Source organism: Podarcis gaigeae (assembly GCF_964106915.1).
Source record: "Podarcis gaigeae genome assembly, chromosome: 8".
Lineage (NCBI taxonomy): Eukaryota > Metazoa > Chordata > Lepidosauria > Squamata > Lacertidae > Podarcis > Podarcis gaigeae.
Window position 1 is genome coordinate 15,638,521 of NC_139684.1, and position 17,819 is coordinate 15,656,339.

The 17,819-nt window shown below is 44.1% G+C and overlaps 1 long non-coding RNA gene across 1 annotated transcript; it reads left to right on the forward strand.

Annotated features, from left to right (window-relative positions):
* The first annotated feature begins 1,545 nt into the window (after window positions 1–1,545).
* Window positions 1,546–17,571, forward strand: LOC310849762. Its single transcript, XR_014567067.1, has 2 exons — window positions 1,546–1,582; window positions 17,369–17,571. It is a non-coding gene; the product is annotated as an uncharacterized lncRNA (long non-coding RNA).
* Window positions 17,572–17,819: the final 248 nt, after the last annotated feature.

Consider the following 17,819-nt stretch of genomic DNA (forward strand, 5'->3'; position numbering starts at 1 on the left):
AGTCTCCTCCTCTCCTGGGTCGTTCCCAAGCAACCTGAGCCTTCTTTGCCTTGTCAGTTTTTGCTCCACCCTCTTATACCTCCTTGTCAGGGAATCTCCCCTTCCTGCTGTGACCAGGTCTCCTCATCTTTGGTCTCCTAGAACACATAGAGTAATGAAGAGGAAGGAGCCATGAGACCAAGATGTCAGAGCCTTAGGCTGGTGGGGAAGAGATCTGGGGAGGAGCCTGAGAGAGCGGTTGGAAGGCAGGGTTCTTCAGTCCTTGCAACCCCTTCAATGGGGCAAGACCTATCAAAAAGGGTAGAAAAGACAGAGCCTGTCTCTGACTGGCTACCAAAACACCCCCAGAGTGTTTGGTGGTGGAGCAGCACTGGTGGAAGGAGAGGAAAAAGAGAGAGCAGTTTCTGAGAGGATCTTCAGATAGGGCTTGATTTGAGAGGGGAGAAAAGGATTAGGTTAGGGAGAGAGAGTTGGTTCTGGGTAGAGACTTCCACTCAGAAGAAAATAAGGTTAGAGAAAGGAGTCTCTGAAGGACAGTATGCAGTGTCCTAGGAGAGTATTCAGACAGGAGCTAACTAGAGGGCTGAGTTTGAGCAAAGGGAAATAGAAGCCGTGAGGATACAATTTCCTTATATCCAGTCACGAGGGGAGTGATCTCCTAGGTAGAGAAGACTCCCAATCCAGTTAAGAGTGGTGTGCTGATCCTCTGGGTCCGTTATACTGCTAGGAGCACATCAAGAGTGTGATTGTTAAAAGGCTGGGTGACGGATAGAAAGTACCACCTTGTTTAAGAACCAAAGTATTCTGCTGTAACACCTATGCAAACAAGTTGAGGAACTAAAGTAACTGGAAATAAGCTAATCATTTGCCATCTAGTATACTCCCCTGTAATATCTACCTGTTGTTATAAGAACCCAATATAGGCCTGAATATAAGCTGTGGGTTTACTACCTTATTAGAAGTCTGTAAAATTTGTTAGATTTAGTACAGATATTAAATAACTCTTTCTTGAAAGAACATTATCTCCTGACATATCCTTTCTTTAAAAAATTTGTTCTATAAAAAAAAATCTTTCATATTTGTTCAACTTCTGTCCAAGTCTCCAAATCACTAAGTTTTCCCTCCCACATAAAATCCACGAGATAACCTGTTGTGGTTATTATACAGTTATACCTGTTACCGAAGGGGGGGGGCATGTCTTCTCCACCTTCTTCTTCGCTACAATATATCCATTTATTCCCAATGGTCAATGTCAAAAGGGACTAAAATCTATAAAATCCATAGAAAATCAACGTGCCAATTTGCTCAATTTCTCTAGGACTCCATCACCCCTCCCCTGTCCTCCATAATCCCTCAAGTAAGGTGTCAAGACCCTAATCCTGTCAAATCACTCTGCCAAGCCTTTCCTCCGGGCAATGCCAGGTGGCAGACTATGCATACATGGACCATTGTCTTTCCATCACCGGCACTCAGGAAGCGCTTATCTGCGCATATCTCCAGCTCTGCATATTCCCCCCTCCCTCCTCCATATGTTAATCCAGTGTGACCCAACCTCTCCTTAATGTATTCATGATGTAATCCGGTGTAACCCAACCTTTCCTTAATATATTCATGATGTAACTGGGATGTATTTTGCACTGTATTCTGGGACATGGAGGGAGTTTCAAAAGTTCATGTCACCCCTTTCTCGCTGTTCAATCTCGTCTTGAACCTGTTGCGCAATAAACTTGGATCTTCTGCAGTTTGCTCCTGTGCCCGGCTGAGCTCATTTTCTTCCGCAGGGACCCGCGGATTTAGTCCGACGAGCTGGGTGGCAGAGTAGCCCCGCACCCAGATTTTAGCCGTAACATACCTAAGTAGGAGATCTGCCAGCTGGCTGAGTTTCCCTAGCCACTCTGGGCGGCTCCCAATCAAGTGTTAAAAACAGTACAGTGTTAAATATTAAAAACTTCCCTAAACAGGGCTGCCTTCAGATGTCTTTTAAAGATAGGATAGCTGCTTATTTCCTTCACATCTGAAGGGAGGGTGTTCCCCACAGGGCAGATGCCACTACCGAGAAGGCCCTCTGTCTGGTTCCCTGTAACCACACTTCTCGCTATGAGGGAATCGCCAGAAGGCCCTCGGCGCTGGATCTCAGTGTCCGGGCTGAACGATGGGGGTGGAGACGCTCTTTCAGGTATACAGGACCGAGGCTGTTTAGGGCTTTAAAGGTGAGCGCCAACACTTTGAATTCTGCTCAGAAACGTACTGGGAGCCAATGCAGATCTCTCAGGACAGGTGTTATGTGGTCCCGGCGGCCACTCCCAGTCACCAGTCTAGCTGCCGCATTCTGGATTAATTGCAGTTTCCGGGTCACCTTCAAAGGTAGCCCCACGTAGAGCGCGTTGCAGTAGTCCAAGCGGATGAGCCTTTGGAAGAAAAGCAATAAAGATAGGTTTAAAACCCAGAGTTAGGTTTGGGATTCTGAAGGCATCTCAGCCACTGCAATTTGGTGTCTACTCTTAAATAAATAAATCTGTCACATTGGCATTGTATAAAACAGATTAGAGTTGTGTTACATCAGGCGACAAGGTTAGTTTTATAACAATCTACCCTCCCAATACTGACTGAATAATTGTATTTGTTTTCCTTCATTGTTGGAGCTCCCTAAACATTTTATCATATGCTCAAGATACATTTTCTGTAGTGGCTCCCCTGTTGTGGAATGCTCTCCCTGGGGAGATGTAAGAAGAGCCCTGCAGGATCAGGCCAAAGGCTCAGCCAGTCCAGCATCCTCATGGCCACCAATCAAATGTCCAGCATGGGAAGCCCCAGGGCTGACTCCATCTTTCTGGGGGCATTTGGGTACAGGGTATCAGTGGGGTCCTTGCCCTAATAACAACATCAGAACACAAGAAGAGCCTGCTGGATTGGGCCAATGGCCCATCTAGTCCATTCTCCCAGGATGTAAAATAAAGTCCCAGTATATAGTGTTAAAGGACTGTGGCTGTTCTTTACTCTGCAGGATGTAACAGTCTGTGGGCAATCTTTTCTAAGGCTGCAATGTTCCTAATGTTCTTATACCATTTTTGCAAGGATAGATGGTTCAAAAGTTCCCATTGTTCTACTACTGTTTGCAAGAAGTTCCTTAGAATGGAAGCCCTTGTCTGAGCCCTGAAATAAAGGTAGTATTGGTTGATCGAACAGATACCTAATTATCATGTTGCACTGTTATATCAAAGCATCATTGCAAGCCAAAGACAGAATAGTAAATAAGGAGATGTCCTCTTAAATTAAGATATATATTACATAAGTCCCTCCATTGTTTCAAATCCTGGATCGAAGTGTGTGGGACCCAGAGCAGAACAAATTGGAGAAACAGTCAAGGAAGAGAGTCGAGGAAATTCACTCAGCCTGGGCAATGAGCTCTGTGTTCAACATGCCAGCATGAACTGCCTAATTGTCTTTCTGAAAGGCACTTGGCTTTAGTCCAGAAGTAGGGTAGCATCACCCATTGGAGCTCAAACAAGGCTATATAAGGCAGGCAGGGAGCACCATCTCAGGCACAGCAGAGGCAAAGAGCAGCTCTTTCTTTCTTTTCCATTTTTTGCTGCTGCTGAAAGAGGACACTCCGATTCCAACCCATCATGAAGTTCTGGCCTATCCTCCTATCTGTAATGCTGCTGGTTCATACTACAGGTGTTTTGGGTAATGATGAATATCAGGCTGAGTTCCAGGGAAAGGTCAAAAGGATCAAGAAAGGTCTTGTGAGTAGACTAGTTGCATTTGCCATAGAACTGTAAAGTTGGAAGGGACCCCTGAGAGTCATTTAGTCCAACATCCTACAACACAGGAATCCTGCTACAGCTGTCCTGGGTCGGCTCAAACCACCTGCACTCCAAATCCATTCAACACTTAGTTCTATTGGGACAAAAGCACAGTGGGAGGAGGCTTACAGGCTGTATCATTCATTGGGTTGGTTTGAAGAGACCTGCAGGTGGAGGATGACTGAGGGTGACTGAGGTTAAGTTGGGCAGAGCCTTATTCAATGTGTGCCTATTGCATTGGATACAGACCATGAAAACGATGAGCAGTATACAATTTTTTTGCTGCAGTGCTCCAAAAAATAAAATAAAAATAAAAATTACTATCCAATGGGTATGCTCTGAACAAGATCATCATCATCATTATTTTCCAAGCCCCTCTCCTCATTTTTTATGTCATAAGCTTAGATTTTATTTATGCATTTAATGTTTTGATGTTTTAATGTTGTATTTTAATCTTGTTTTTTAAGTTTCATTTCAATCAACTTGTTTTTATTATTGGTTGTTAGCCGCCCTGAGCCCGGTCTTGGCTGGGGAGGGCGGGGTATAAATATTTTTTATAATTATTATTATTTGTCTGTGTATGTGCCAGTAGTGGCTGGTGCCCATTGCGACTGATGGGGCTGAAGACAGGAAGGCCAACGGTAAGGGAGCCAGAGCCAATGCATGCAGAACCCATTCCCCCCACTGCTGAGTTCTGCAAGGGGGAAAGCTCTGCACGAGTGGGGGTTGTAGTTAAGAAGCTGTCAGGTGAGAGTTGGCGGATGGCAGACTGAGGTTAATGGGGACATAATAATAATTTATTATTTGTACCCCACCCATCTGGTTGGGTTTCCCCAGCCACTCTGGGCGGCTTCCAACAAAGATAAAAGATACACTGAAATGTCACATATTAAAAACTTCCCTGAACAGGGCTGCCTTCAGATGTCTTCTGAATGTCAGGTAGTTGTTTATCGCTTTGACATCTGATGGGAGGGCGTTCCACAGGGCGGGCGCCACTACCGAGAAGGCCCTCTGCCTGGTTCCCTGTAACTTGGCCTCTCGCTCTGTTTGTTCTGTTGCAATAGCCTCCCCTGGTTTGCATGCTTACAGCATTGGATATAGCTTGAGTAAAACTATTGCCCATTTTCTCGGTCTAATTAGAGGACCTTCTTGATGCAATTTTTAAAGGGCTTCAGGTGATGAGCTCTCTCATAGGCAAGTCAATGTAGGAAGGGTTCAAAAGCACTGCTGCAGCTGTTTGGCCTTACCCTCTCTTCTTCTTCCTACAGCTTGATGGCTGGAATAAGATCGGAGTGCCTATTGTGGGGGCTTTTACTGATGTGGTCGAGAAAACACTGAAAACAGTGGATATAATAAAAGGCATAGGAACTGGTCCAGAAGAAGAAATACCCAAGGAATCGTCCAATCCTTAGGGCAGATGTTCTTTCTGGGCACCTCAACCAAGAATCCCAGATTCAGCTACAAATCAGTTCCAACCTCTCTGCCCCATTGGACCCCCCCCCCTACCTACAACCCACACATCTGAGGCTCTCAATTCTTCTGAATGATGTACTAATGAAGCAAGCCCCCACTGCAGTCCATCTCAACTGACTCTACCAGGACTGGCCATGGACCCTGTTCAAGGAATGGATGGGCATGGCCAGAGTTGTGTAATCTGCACCCCCATATCACAGTGGTGGCAGAAAGAGGGGCTTAATGGGAGCTGTTTAAAATTCACCTATCTGCACACTCATTTCTGTAGAATCCTGCATTGGAAACTATCTTTGATATAGTTGCATATCATTAAATGCAATGTGAATAATGAAACATTCTTTGTTTGAATTATTGTTGTATAACCAATGATCAGATGATCGTATAATTACCTCAACAGTGGAAAAAGCTTTAAATAACTTTGATGTTTTCATTTTATTTCCACACCTGAAATGGCACCTGAACCTGGGTTACAGAATCACAGCTTGATCAGTTCAAGCCCCGCTCCCCTATTGGACACCCAGCTAATATACTACCCAAGAACTTGAGGCTCTCAATTCTTGTTGATTCAGAAGTTTGGATTTGATATCCCGCTTTATCACTACCCGAAGGAGTCTCAAAGCAGCTAATATTCTCCTTTCCCTTCCCCACCCACAACAAACACTCTGTGAGGTGAGTGGGGCTGAGAGACTTCAAAGAAGTGTGACTAGCCCAAGGTCACGCAGTAGCTGCATGTGGAGGAGCGGAGACATGAACCCGGTTCACCAGATTACGAGTCTATCGCTCTTAACCACTACACCACACTGGCTCTCTCTTTTTAGGGGGTTGAATATAGCTCTCTAACATGCACACAAGCTAAAATGAAAGAAGTCCACTCTGTTTTCTAGGCACATGTACACAATCATTTCTCTACAATCCTACATGTGAAACCATGCCCTTGGTATAATTAAATATAATGCAAATGTTTTTGGTCTCCTTTCGGTCTTTACAATGAAGAGAGGGAAAACTGGTTGTTAAAGTGTTTATGGTAGAGGGGAAAGCCTGATTTATGGTTGACAAAAAAGATTAAATAAACAAGGGAATTCTCAGTGAAAAAAAATTATTTTTCTTTTTTTTAAAAAAAGTCACTGAGAAACTGAAATAATTCAACCATTACTTCCTCCATGAGAAATAATATTGTTTTGACTGTGATCTTAAGGTGGAAATCTTAAGGCAGGGTTGGGACTTATAAAGAGACTGAGTTGTTAATAGCAGTAAAACACTGAGTATGGCAAAGGTATCATTGGCTGTCCCAGTGACTGTTGATATTGTTTGGCAGTTGATGCTGGGAAAATTTAAAATGTTCAGCTCAACGTTTGATGAAAGAGGGAAACAAAATCTGAAAGATATGAAATTCAAAAAAAGCTGGCAGGACTGGATGAGGAAGAACTCACACACTGTCCATGCAACACAGTTGTGTACTCTGTAATGACTCTGCTGGAAAGTTAATGTACCTCTTAAATACATTGTGCAGAAATCACTGAGCAGCCTGGAGATTGGAACAGCAACAAGGTGATAAGCCTCACTGAGAGACTTCTGGAGGTGGCGCCATCGGCAATGGCGGATTCTCTCTAGTCTTGAGGGAGTAGCTCCGCGGAAATCGGGTCTTGCCGCTACGGCGAAGCAGGGACCCCTTCAAAAATCACAGGCGGGTGAAGCCTGTGACTGTGGGACTCGGCGGGCACCTTTAGCACCCCCCCAATCTGCGAGGGAACCCTGCAAGGGGCTCCGGAGCGAAATGGGGAGTCTGGGGCGGTGCTGAGAGTCAACTGCTTCTTCCGTGGAGTGAAGCCGCACAGCTGTTGCTGGAGAGCGCTGACCTTTTTCCTGTGACAATTCGGCTATTAACCAACTACCTGTGAGTAGGTCAAGTTTAAAGATCGGGGATTAAGAAAAAAAAATGATTTATTTGGCACTGAAGCGGGAAGGCGTAAACAGGAAGTCCGCCTTCCGCTTTCTGTATACAGATCAAAGCAAAGACTGTCTAAGCTAAGACCTGGAGAGTTGCGTTAAAAAGACTTAAATCCAAACGTCAAATCAAAAAAATTCCCTCCCTGAATTGCAGGAGAGGGGAGGGAAGAGGGGAAAGTATTTTTTTTTTGTCTGCAAAAAAAAGAAAAGGAGAGAAAAGGTGTCAGGGGTTCAGAAGGAGAGACACAGGAGGGGGAGCAAATGGAGAGTGAGGAGGAGGAGTACGAGGGGGGCGCAGGCAGTGACAGTGGCCAGAGTTATTCCACAAGCCTCTCTAGCGAATCGGAGGACTCACAGAAGGGAGCGCCGGTGGCCAGAGCAAGGGAGATTCCAAGGGAGAAACCTCAAGAGGGAGGGGCCAGCGGGGAGTCCCTGAACAGCAGCTGGAGAGCAGGGCCAGCGTCTCCACCAGAGCGCAGTGGGGAGGGGGAGTCCCAGGAGTCGGGACCAGTGTCCTCACCACCAGAGGGAGGAGAGGAGTCAGGTTTGGCAACACCCACATCAGGAAGCAGGGAAACGGTCAGAAGGAAAGTCACCGGCTGGGCGCGCGCGCCAAGTTCAAATGTACAGGAGCGCGGCACAGCGGGGAGCCCGGGAAGGGAGCCAGGTCCTAAAGCCCGCCGGAGGGAGGGGCAAGACTCAGGAGGCTCCGCGTCAGAGGAGTCCAGGAAGGAGGGAACCCCAGAGGGCAGAAGGACCCAACGCAGGAAAGAGCAGCGCAAGAGGTGGAGCCGGGCTAGAATCTTAAACTGGTGTGGGTGGAGCAGTGAGTCAGAGGGGACTTAGCCGGTCTAGCGTTAAGACGTGGGCCTGCGCGTCCAGAGCTTGGAAATGGAAACTAAACTTCAATAAAGACTTTTGTATATAATATCCACTGGGCGTTGGTCCTCTGTGAGCTGGGACCTAGCGGCAGTCCTGACAAAAGGGAATAAAGACCAAGACTTAATCCTTGGGAACGGATTGCCAGGACTATTAGAACTGCAGTATTGAGAGTCGCACTATTTTATGGACAATGTAACTTTTTCACAGTTAACTCTGCAAGCGAGATACTTTGTGTAGGGCTTCTTTGGACTTGAAATTGTTGCTTATTTTGTTGAAGGGGGGACTTTGGAAAAGTTGGAAAAGACACTCTATTGCAATATCATTGACTGTTACTGTGTCCCCCTAGAGGAACACTGAAATTGTTACAACTAGTTGGGGAATTATCCACTTCTAACTAGCCAGGGAAATTTCCACTGCAAAACAAGCCTTGGCCGTGGGACTGACCTTGAGTCCCAGATAGTGTTATGGAGGAAAAAACAACAAGATCGGGCAAGGTTAGACTGCAGCAGGCCAGTGCAGCATTGCAGCAGCGTAGAGCATCTGCATCCGGCCCTCCTGCACCACAAGGGGAAGATCTTGTACAAGCTGGGTCAAAAGGAATGACTTCTGAAGAGGGATTTACTTCAGTATTAAGTAAAATTTATGAAACCTTGGAAAAATTAAGCAAACAAGTTACTGAAGCAACAACTAAAATTGACCAAAATACTACTAGCATCAACAACTTGGGGCAGAAGGTGAATTCAAATACAGAATCCATTGAAAAACTGCTGCAAGAATCTACTTCAAATCGAAAGACAGCTGAGGAAGCAAAGGAAAAAGCAGCGGTTGTAGAGGAAAAGATAACACCGATATGTAAACAGCTTGGGGACCACCAGTCGCTTTTGTCTATGATTGAACTGAAGGAGAAACAGACTAATCTGAGGATCAGGGCGGTACCTGAACTTGAAAAGACAGCTCAAGCCTAAGTGATTTTCTAACACAGGAATTTGCAGGCTTTTGGAACCTGGATGATAAACAAGATTTTAAGATAGTAAGTGCTTTTAGACTTGGAAGAGGAGGAGGGAGAAAGAACAGGGTGAGAGACTGTTTGATTACCCTCCGATCAAAAGAAGAGAGAGACAAAATACTGAGTCTGCACTTCCAGAAGACCTTGGAAATAAACGAATCAAGAGTGGAGATATTTAAGGACATTCCGAAACATCTTTCGGACCTTAAGTCTAACTACGGAGACTTGGTGGCCCTGCTGAGAGAAAACAGAACCATTTTTAGGCGGGAATTCCCCCAAGGCCTATCTTTTACCTTTAAAGGGGAAAAGTTTAAAATAAGATCAGTGGAAGATAAAGAAAAAATTCTGAGAGAACATGAAGAAGACCTGCAAAAAGAAGCTGAAGAAGAGCCAAGAGTTTTAAAACCAGGAATATTATAGTATCACCACCTTTGGGATTGGACAAGCTAGAGAAAGTGATACCACCATCAGATCAAGAGCAATTATTGGGAGCAGTTGGAGGAAAAGCAAAATAAATACACCATGTCTCTGCAAATCTTAAGTTGGAACATTCATGGTTTTAACTCCCCGGAGAAAAGGAAGAAAGTCTTTCATTTATTGAAAAAGGAACAACTGGACTTGATTTGTTTACATGAAACACATGTGATAAGGCTACACAGGAAAGTATTGATTAATAAAAGATTGGGCCAAGAGTTTATTTCACTGGACAAGGTTAAAAAGAGAGTAGTAGTTATTTATGCAAAAGAGAGCCTATCACCGAAATTTGTTTTTAAAGATGACCAAGGAAGATTTGTGGCAATCGAAATTCAAACACAAGAAGAAAATTTTTTGATAGTAGGAGTATATGCACCGAATGAGGGGAAATCTGATTTTTTTAAGAAGTTGCATGAGACATTGTTAGACTACATGGACTACAACATTATCATGATGGGAGATATGAACAGAGTGGTATCTACAAATATGGATAAGTCGCAGAGACAGGTAGTTACAAAAGATGGCAGACTACCCAAAACTTTTTTTGAACTGACTGACAATATGGATTTGATTGACATTTGGAGAACTAAAAATTCCTTGGGTAGAGAGGGAACCTTCTTTTCTGAAGCTAAAATGACATGGACAACAATTGACCAATTCTGGATAACTAGAGGACTGGCACCTAAGACTCGAAAAGTGGAAATTTGCCCTAAAACTTGCTCCGACCATAATGCTGTGAAAATGGAGATGAAACTAACACCAACCGGTTCCTTCAGATGGAGGATGAATGACACCTTGTTTAGAGATCAAGAGGTTATCAAGAAGGCCCCCAAAACCTTGAGAGACTACTTTGAGATAAATTTGAATACCAATATTGAAAAAAGAGTAATCTGGGACGCAAGTAAAGCAGTTATGAGGGGGTTTCTGATCCAACAGAATGGAATAAAGAAGAGAGTTCAAAATGAGAAAAAAGACAAAATTTTGGAAAAAATAAAAGAGGGTGAGAAGAAACTGAGAGTGAAACCAAAGTCACAAGAGATTCTGAGAGATATAAAGTTATATCAAGTGCAATATATGAAGATGATGAGTCAGGAAATTGAATGGAAAATCAAACAAATGAGACAAAGGACATTCGAATCGGCTAATAAATGTGGAAAATTGCTAGCCTGGCAAATGAAAAAAAAGACAAAAGCTCAATACTATTACCAATTTGGAAGTGGAAGGAAAGAACATTCAGAATCCAGTGGAAATTAGAAAATGCTTCCAGAGGTATTTTAAACAGTTATATACACAAGGGCCACAGAAAGAGTTTGATATAGACCAATTTTTAAAAACAAATGGATTACAAAAAATCTCTCAAGAAAATAAGTTAATGTTGAATTATAAAATTACAGAACAGGAGGTAGAAGGTGCCATTCAAAATATGCAGCTGGGCAAATCTCCAGATGTGAGGGTGGCATGATTGATAAAGAAGTGGGCCAGGAATAAGGCCAAGAAGTTTGTGACGAAAATAATCAATACGAAGCTCGAATTGGATGGATACAATCTCAGTGACGAGCTCAAGGAGAAGTTAATCGAGGAAATTTTGACAGCTGTGAGTAGAAGTAACCCTAGATGCCTTATATGTGTGTACTTGGGGAAGGATGGTAGTGGCTCTCTGAAGCACCACAACATATTCAACAATGATTTTTGTCCTGAAGCCAAAGAGATAAGATGGTTATGGCAGAAAGCAGTCTGGGTTGTATCCAAAGTTGGTTATACTCAGAATAGACCCACTGAAATTAATTGACATTAATTATTTTGCACCAGGGATTCCAGTGGGTCTACTCTGAAGAAAACTATATATAAAAGCATGCGCGCGTGCACACACACACACACATAAGTACGCATAGAAGTGACCTAGGTTTTGCAAAAGAGAGAGGAGGGGAGAGAGGAGGGGCAGAAGGCCAACAATAGAGGGAAACAATGGCAGGCAGAGCCCATCCTGCACCCTGCTGAGTATGGGAAAATGATGTTGCGGCCAAATATAAAATTTCATTTTTCCTAGATGACCAAGGGTTAGTAGAAAATCTCTAGAGAGAACTCTGTGAGGTCATTTCACAGAGGGAAAATGGAGGGAATTTCTTGCAAAGCAGATTATCCTATGTACTTTCTTCCTGCCTAAGCACCTTCCTGACGAGCAGATAGGATGCGTATCTTTTGCTCTCCTGAGCAAGAAGGTCTATTTTGATCTTCAACAATGTGTTTTGCAATTTAGTAACTAGTTTTTGCCTGTCTTGATTTACACTATTGTTTCTGATCAATCTTGTACAAGGCTATGTAAGTAAACATTCTTTTTATATGCTTACAGTTCAGTCAGCTGTGTCTGGGGATTACAAAGCAGTGAAATCCACAAATGATCCGTTCTGCTAACACATCCTCAATAATTATAGAAAGACTGTGCCACAACTCCTTGAGTTGTGTATGTGGCTGGTGCTCATTGTGACTAATGGAGCAGAAGGCAGGAAGGCCAACAGAAAGTGGAGCCAGAGCCAATACATGCAGAGCCCACCCTACCCCCTGCAAAATCTTGGTAGGTAGGGGGGTTGTAGTTAAGAAGCTGGCAAATGGGGGGGGTGGCTGAAGGTAGACAAAGGTTATGGGGAAATGCTTTGTGCTGCTGCAGTAGCCTCTCCTGATTTGCTTACAGCATTGGATACAGCCCCTTGAGAACTATTCTTGACCTAAAAAACTCACCTTCCCAATGCAATTTTAAAGGGCTTCAGGGGATGGGATCTCTAGCAGGCAAGTCAATGTCAGAAGGATTCAAAAGCCACTGTTGTAGCTGTTAGGTCTTCATCTCCCTTCTTCATTCTACAAACAGTTGAAGGATATCTGGAAGAATCCTAACAAGCGTATTGCAGAGAATGTTGCTGAAATCTACCGGATGTATGTGAGTGGTATGGTCACTACTTGTCCAGAAGCAGAAAAGCCTGTGGAATCAGGCAATCCTTAGGGTAAATCCTGAGCAATTTGACCAGGATTGCAGAATCTCCAATTGAACTACAGATCAGTTCCAACCTCTCTCCTCCATCGGACCCTCCATCAACTATTACACAACCCATACATCTGAGGCTCTTAATTCTTCTAGACTATGTTATCATGAAGCAAGCCCCCACTGCAGCACATCTCAACTGACTCTACCGGGCTGACCTTGGAACCCACTCAAGAAATGGATGGGCATAGTCAGAGCTGTGTAACCTGCACCCCCAATATCACAGCAGTGGTGGAAAGAGGGGCTTAATGGGAGTGGCTTAATATTCACCTATGTGTGTGCTTATTTCTGTAGAATCCTACATAGGACACTCTATCTTTCATATTTTGTGGTTTAGTCATTTAGTCGTGTCTGAGTCCTCAGAACCCCATGGACCAGAGCATGCCAGGCACTCCTGTCTTCCACTGCCTCCTGCAGTTTGGTCAAACTCATGCTGGTAGCTTGGTAGCTTCAAGAACACTGTCCAACTATCTCGTCCTCTGTCGTCCCCTTCTCCTTGTGCCCTTCATCTTTCCCAACATCAGGGTCTTTTCCAGGGAGTCTTCTCTTCTCATGAGGTGGCCAAAGTATTGGAGCCTCAGCTTCAGAATCTGTCCTTCCAGTGAGCACTCAGGGCTGATTTCCTTAAGAATGGTTCAGTTTTATCTTCTTGCAGTCCATGGGACTCTCAAGAGTCTCCTCCAGCACCATAATTCAAAAGCATCAATTCTTCGGCGATCAGCCTTCTTTATGGTCCAGCTCTCACCTCCATACATCACTACTGGGAAAACCATAGCTTAAACTATATGGACCTTTGTTGGCAAGGTGATGCCTCTGCTTTTAAAGTTGCTGTCTAGGTTTGTCATTGCTTTTCTCCCAAGAAGCAGGGGTCTTTTAATTTCATGACTGCTGTCACCATCTGCAGTGATCATGGAACCCAAGAAAGTAAAATCTCTCACTGCCTCCATTTCTTCCCTTATACTGTATATAGTTGCATGTAACTCAAATGCAATGCAGATAATGAAACATTTTTTACATATAACCAATGATCAAAATGAATAATTGAATAATTACCACAACAGCGGGAAACCTTTAAATGACTTTTATGTTTTCATGTCATTTCCTTGTTGGCACTTGAACCTAAGTTACAGGATCTCAGTTTGATCTAGTGATCAGTTTCAGCCTCTCTCCTCTACTGGACACCCGACCAGCTATTATACCACCTACGTACTTAAGGCTCTTAATTCTTGTTGATTCAGGTTAACTGTAGCTTTTCAGGGGGTGGGAGATATTTCTTGAACATGCACAGACACTAAATGAAGGAAGCTAGTCCCCTGGGTACATGCTCATTTCTGTACAATCCTGACCTTGATGATAATTGAATGGAACACAAGTGTAATGCAAATAATGAAACATTCTTCAATTTTGTCAGCAGCAAAAAAGCTTTGCATAATTGATGGGTGTACTTTCAATTACATTTCATGTATCTCCTGTTTCTACTTTTCCTGCAATGCACACCATCAAAATAAAAATGTGTGAGAGCTAACATTGTGAGATCTTCCTCCAAAGCCTTGAGTCTTGTTCCATTCACAAATTAATCCTGACCACATGGCAACCTGTGAGCAGTGCTGATTCAGGCTGACAGGGCAGGAGGCAAGGAAACCACAGCAGGTGGGTCCAGAGTCAATGACAAGCAGAGCCAGAGCCCATGAGAGACAAAGCCAGCCCCTGATTGCTTATAAATTAGAAGCGAAGGGACGCAGGTCTAACCAACTGAGCCTCTTGGGCTTGCCAATCGGAAGATTGGCAGTTTGAATCCCCGCAATGGAGTGAGCTCCTATTGCTCTGTCCCAGCTCCTGCCAACCTAGCAGTTTGAAAGCACGCCAATGCAAGTAGATAAATAGGTACCACTGTGGCAGGAAGGTAAATGGTATTTCCGTGAGCTCTGGTTTCTGTCATGGTGTTCTGTTGTGTCAGAAGCGCTTTTGTCCTGCTGGCCACATGACCCGGAAAGCTGTCTGTGGACAAACGCCAGCTCCCTCTGCCTGAAAATGAGATGAGCGCCGCAACCCCATAGTCGCCTTTCACTGGACTTAACCGTCCAGGGGTCCTTTACGTTTACCTTTTACCTAAGTTAGAAGCAAGGGGCATAGGAAGGGGGTGGGGGGGGCGGGTCGTCCCAGGTTCCATCAAGGTGGGGGATGACAAATTATCAAGGAACAATTACTGCCCTACTAGGGCAGTTAATAAAAAACGTTTTTTAAAAAAATGCCTGCTCCAAGGTCTTATCTTACTACACTAGGGATTATATAGCTATACAGTGGTACCTTGGGTTACATATGCTTCAGGTTACATACGCTTCAGATTACAGACTCTGCTAACCCAAAAATAGTACCTCGGGTTAAGAATTTTGCTTCAGGATGAGAACAGAAATAGTGCTCTGGCAGCACGGAGTCAGCAGGAGGCCCCATTAGCTAAAGTGGTGCTTCAGGTTAAGAACAGTTTCAGGTTAAGAACAGACCTCCGGAACGAATTAAGTACTTAACCTGAGGTACCACTGTATATGAAATTTCATGCATATCAGTTAATATCTTGACCCTTCTCCACAAAAATAGCTGTTTACGTGGCCTTTTTCCTATGTTGTGAAGGCTGAAATTTCAATTCAGCGGAGCACTTATTGTTTGATTTTATACCAATGTTATGTATCTGATGTTAGCTGTCCTGAGCCCAACTTCGGCTGGGGAAGGCAGGATACAGAATACCACAAAATGCATTGTGTGTGTGTGTTTATGGGGGGGGGGGTGTGTTACTGGCTCTTTGTAGCCCTACAACATATTCAGCCATGATGCTTGCCCTGGAGCCAAACAGAGAAGATTGTGAGTGGCAAAAAGGATTGGGGTGTGTGTCCAAACTTAGTCATACGTTGACCCCTTGAAATGAATGGACATTACTTATTTAGGGGAAGTAATTCCAAGTTTATTTATTTATTTATTTATTTATTTATTTATTTATTATAGTACTACTCTGAGGGAAACTATATATACTGTCAAGGCAGGATCTGGAAGCCGGTCAGCAATAACTCACAAGGTGTCAGTGAAGTCAACTCTTTCTTCAAAGAAAACAGAATAGCCCAGACATAGTGAGCACAACAACTCTTCCCAGTAGGTCTTGCTCTAATGAGGCACTTGTGATGACTGAAGGTCCCTGCCTTCTCATGACTTGCTAAGTCTCCTCCTCTCCTGGGTCGTTCCCAAGCAACCTGAGCCTTCTTTGCCTTGTCAGTTTTTGCTCCACCCTCTTATACCTCCTTGTCAGGGAATCTCCCCTTCCTGCTGTGACCAGGTCTCCTCATCTTTGGTCTCCTAGAACACATAGAGTAATGAAGAGGAAGGAGCCATGAGACCAAGATGTCAGAGCCTTAGGCTGGTGGGGAAGAGATCTGGGGAGGAGCCTGAGAGAGCGGTTGGAAGGCGGGGTTCTTCAGTCCTTGCAACCCCTTCAATGGGGCAAGACCTATCAAAAAGGGTAGAAAAGACAGAGCCTGTCTCTGACTGGCTACCAAAACACCCCCAGAGTGTTTGGTGGTGGAGCAGCACTGGTGGAAGGAGAGGAAAAAGAGAGAGCAGTTTCTGAGAGGATCTTCAGATAGGGCTTGATTTGAGAGGGGAGAAAAGGATTAGGTTAGGGAGAGAGAGTTGGTTCTGGGTAGAGACTTCCACTCAGAAGAAAATAAGGTTAGAGAAAGGAGTCTCTGAAGGACAGTATGCAGTGTCCTAGGAGAGTATTCAGACAGGAGCTAACTAGAGGGCTGAGTTTGAGCAAAGGGAAATAGAAGCCGTGAGGATACAATTTCCTTATATCCAGTCACGAGGGGAGTGATCTCCTAGGTAGAGAAGACTCCCAATCCAGTTAAGAGTGGTGTGCTGATCCTCTGGGTCCGTTATACTGCTAGGAGCACATCAAGAGTGTGATTGTTAAAAGGCTGGGTGACGGATAGAAAGTACCACCTTGTTTAAGAACCAAAGTATTCTGCTGTAACACCTATGCAAACAAGTTGAGGAACTAAAGTAACTGGAAATAAGCTAATCATTTGCCATCTAGTATACTCCCCTGTAATATCTACCTGTTGTTATAAGAACCCAATATAGGCCTGAATATAAGCTGTGGGTTTACTACCTTATTAGAAGTCTGTAAAATTTGTTAGATTTAGTACAGATATTAAATAACTCTTTCTTGAAAGAACATTATCTCCTGACATATCCTTTCTTTAAAAAATTTGTTCTATAAAAAAAAATCTTTCATATTTGTTCAACTTCTGCCCAAGTCTCCAAATCACTAAGTTTTCCCTCCCACATAAAATCCATGAGATAACCTGTTGTGGTTATTATACAGTTATACCTGTTACGGAAGGGGGGGGGCATGTCTTCTCCACCTTCTTCTTCGCTACAATATATCCATTTATTCCCAATGGTCAATGTCAAAAGGGACTAAAATCTATAAAATCCATAGAAAATCAACGTGCCAATTTGCTCAATTTCTCTAGGACTCCATCACCCCTCCCCTGTCCTCCATAATCCCTCAAGTAAGGTGTCAAGACCCTAATCCTGTCAAATCACTCTGCCAAGCCTTTCCTCCGGGCAATGCCAGGTGGCAGACTATGCATACATGGACCATTGTCTTTCCATCACCGGCACTCAGGAAGCGCTTAACTGCGCATATCTCCAGCTCTGCATATTCCCCCCTCCCTCCTCCATATGTTAATCCAGTGTGACCCAACCTCTCCTTAATGTATTCATGATGTAATCCGGTGTAACCCAACCTTTCCTTAATATATTCATGATGTAACTGGGATGTATTTTGCACTGTATTCTGGGACATGGAGGGAGTTTCAAAAGTTCATGTCACCCCTTTCTCGCTGTTCAATCTCGTCTTGAACCTGTTGCGCAATAAACTTGGATCTTCTGCAGTTTGCTCCTGTGCCCGGCTGAGCTCATTTTCTTCCGCAGGGACCCGCGGATTTAGTCCGACGAGCTGGGTGGCAGAGTAGCCCCGCACCCAGATTTTAGCCGTAACATACCTAAGTAGGAGATCTGCCTCAATGGGTATACTAAGGTTGGATGCACTACAGCCATCCCTTGGGATGGTTGTAAGAAGCCAGTTGGTGGGGGGTGATTGAGGGCAGATTGAGGTTGTTGGGGCAGTGCCTTCTTCCGCCTA